Source organism: Arachis hypogaea, chromosome 3, assembly GCF_003086295.3.
Source record: "Arachis hypogaea cultivar Tifrunner chromosome 3, arahy.Tifrunner.gnm2.J5K5, whole genome shotgun sequence".
NCBI lineage: Eukaryota > Viridiplantae > Streptophyta > Magnoliopsida > Fabales > Fabaceae > Arachis > Arachis hypogaea.
In genome coordinates, this window is record NC_092038.1 from 123815250 (window position 1) to 123819009 (window position 3760).

General features: G+C 26.3%; 1 long non-coding RNA gene across 1 annotated transcript; it reads left to right on the top strand.

Annotated features, from left to right (window-relative positions):
- The first annotated feature begins 1327 nt into the window (after window positions 1-1327).
- On the top strand, window positions 1328-2241 carry LOC140183859 (uncharacterized). Its single transcript, XR_011880301.1, has 2 exons — window positions 1328-1452; window positions 1722-2241. It is a non-coding gene; the product is annotated as an uncharacterized lncRNA (long non-coding RNA).
- The last annotated feature ends 1519 nt before the right edge of the window (window positions 2242-3760 follow it).

Sequence of the window (3760 nt, forward strand, 5' to 3'; positions counted from 1 at the left end):
AAAAGAAAAACTTATTCACCTACCCATCTGTTTTTACCTTTTAGAGTTGAGTACCAAAAATTAATTTCAAAATATTTAGACGTTGATAAAAAAATAAAAGAAAATGATAATTAATTTTAAAAATTTAATTTTAATATTCTTTCGGTATAAAATAGTTTTATATATGTATTCAATTATATAACACACTACATCATCAAAAATAATTATTTTTTATATTGACTACATAAATAATCATCTAAAAAAACAAATATAATTGTATCATTATATAAAATAAACGTTTTACACTGTTAGTATATCAAAATTAAATTCCAATTTTAATATATAAACTTTTGGACTAACCATCAATAATTTATTATTTAAAAATTATTTTAAATTTATTAAAATTTGACTATTTTTACAAACATCGTATACCTAAAATTGTCTGAATTGACTCTATTTTTTATTAGGGTATCATTTAGAAGGGAAGGGTACAGTCTTCCCTATCCTGTTTGTATTCCTATCAATATCCATCTACTACTTATTGGAGATAGACAGATAGTGTCCTCTTTAAGAAGAAAGCAATTTCTTGCTATAGTGCCCATCATATTATATCTAAGTTACTAAATAAATAAATAAATTTTAATTTATTTTTTATTTTAAAAAATAAATTAAGTAATTTAGATATCATAATAAAAACACCATAAAATTCACTTTTTCTTTTATTAGTTGAGTTTTCTCTCCAACAATATAGTGAGAGGCTTCTCACCAAAAATATCTGCTCATTTAGATATTTATATCAGGACGTTTACTCCAAGACAAAAAAAAAAGTTTTTAACATGTTCATGATTAATCTATCAAGATTGGAGTTCATATCATCACTTAATAATTTAAACCGAAATTCCAATAATTCAAATACTTAGCAATGATTATGAATTATTGAATGAACAATGCTATATGTCAATAAATATTATTATTTTTATTTAATAATAATTTATATTTATATTTATTAAATTTATATATATAGATTAATACAGTTTGTATTTATATTTTTAAAAATTTATATATAAACTAATAGAATTTATCTGTTAAAAATAATTTAATATTTATATTAATTAAAATTAAATAATGTCTAACAAATTTTGTTAGGTAGATAATAATTTTTGTTAACAATTGGCTCTAGAATTAATTTAATAAAATAAAAAAAATACATCACTTTTAAATTATCTCATAAACTCTAACATTAGGATAATTATCCGTACATCTAGTAAATTGAACATCCTATATATCTATTGTTCACATTGTTTAATATTCTTATTATTTACCTATATTTTTCCATGGCAAAAATTATCCAAAATTGATGCCCCAAAAGTTTCTCTTATGAATTATGCAAGCATAGGATGAGTAGGAACATTGAATCAGAAGGACAAATAGCATATACATATTCAGATCAGAGAAATAAGAATCCCAAAAAGGGTACTAACTACTAACTATAAGTAATTAGAATAACCAAATCCGTCTGTACATTTGAGATTCCTTGAATTTATTAAACCTTGAAGACAAATTTAATTTCTACAAAAATATGAATGATCAGAGATATCTATGCAAAGTACGATTACTACCCCTCAGTGAAGATAAAAAAAGAATAAGCTGATCATCATTGCCTTCATAATACTCTACCTCAGTATTATTGCGCTGATAATGATTATGGTGATTATTCTGATACTTTGCAACAACATAATCAGGTAACAGCTTGATCCTGCAAAGAGGGCAAGTAGCAAAAGATTGTTGCAACCACTTGTCCAAACAATCCCTATGAAAAGCGTGGTGACACTTGAGGTTCCTCAATTGATCACCTTCATGGAACTCATTCAAGCACACTCTGCATTCAACAGGATCCAGTTGCTGCATCATGCTCTTGGTGTAGAGAATTGTGGGGTTCTTCTCTTCAACGAATCTGAGATACTGGGTGGTGGTGATTGTGGTGCTGCTGCGTTTGTCTGATTTGAGATACTGAATAAGAAGGACAAGTTCTATGAGCATGTATGCTAATAGCACTATTGCTTTAGCGTACAGCTGATACAACACTTCTGATATTCCTGTCATGCCTCTGCTTTCTTTTTTTGTTAATCCTTTCTCTTTTTTTCTCTGAAATTGCAATCAATGGAGTCAGGTTCAGTATAATAGTACGTTAGCAATAACTTCTTATACTGCTCTCTGCACCTTCTAAATTCTCTAATTCTATGGACCTTTTTTTTTTTTTCTTATGGATGTATCTATAAATAGCATTCATTTCAATGTCTAAATATGGAGTACAAAAGTAGTGAAGAACTAGCAATTATTGAAAATAACTTATTTTTTTTATTTAAAAAAAAAAGAAGTCCGAAATTCTCTAAAAATGGTTTTTCCTTTTGAAGTTAGAAAACAATTCTACTAAAGTTAGTAAACAAACGATCTCCAGCATAGTTTGGCGAATGATCCTTTCAAAAAAATAATATTACATGCATTTATCAATTTAATTTTAATATATTATTAGTGTAAAATCTTGAGATATGTATTTAATTATCAGTCTTATTACACATCTAAGTCTTTTTGATAACTAAGTCTAACTAAGTTGGTCTAAACCCAACAAAAATCAATTTTATTAGTGAGAGCGTGAATATACACTCCAACTCCCAACCACTAATGTAAACGTGAATGTTCATATCCTTCTTCTTCGCGTTCATCATTCTTTTTCGCATTCTTCCTCCTTCTTTCTCACGTTTCTTCTACTTCGCGTTTTTTCTTTCTATCGTCATTCTTTTATTGTTGCTGTATTTTTTTTCTCCTTTTTTTTAATAATTTTGCAGCATTGATTTTTTTTATTCCTCTTAAGAGAGTAAAACAAGAAGAATTATGAGAAAATAAAATAAGGAGAAGATGAAGAAAAAAATATGAAAAGAAGAAGAAACAGCAGAAAATGAAAAAAAGGAAGAAGAAGAGTTTGAATTATGCAGAATTTATCAAAGCAAATAACACCAAAATTTCATAGTAATAACATATAAATTTCTTAATTTTTATACATAAATCTTGCTACAAAAACACAAAATTGTCTCATTTAATATTGCATTTTTTTCTTCTTTTTACCCTTCTTTAATGCAGTAGCAACATGAGAGGTGCGTGAATTTAAAATCATTGATAACAACTTGATTGGACTTGATTAGGTATTTTACTTAGTGGTAGAGCTTTTGTCTTCAATTATATAATAACTATGTTTTATATTGATTATATGAATGGTTATACAAAAGAACAAATATAATTGAACGACTATATATAAAATGTTTTAGGGTCTAGGTTTGGGATTTTATATTTTTAATTAAAGATGGCAAAAAAACCTGCAATCGCGGATATCCGTAAAGATTATCCGTGACGAAGAAGCTAACGATAACTTATAAAATTTCTATGGAGGCGAGGACTCGTCCCACGAATAAATGGGGACTGAGACGAGGATTGAGGTATCTGTCTCATGGGAATCAGAAAATTTTCGTAAAATTTTTTTTACTTAAAATGTCTTTTTATATATAAGTTGTGTAAATAATACTAGAGTTTCTTTTTTTATTTAACTAACATGTATTTTAAGAATACATATTAAAATTATTAATTAAATAAATTTTTATAAAAATCTAATATATTTAATGAATAAAATTTAAAAAATTTCACTGATAATAAACTTAAGGATTAAGTACGATTTTTGTTCTTAAATTAAGGGCTGAAAATTTTTTTGTTTCCAACTTTTTTTTTTTTG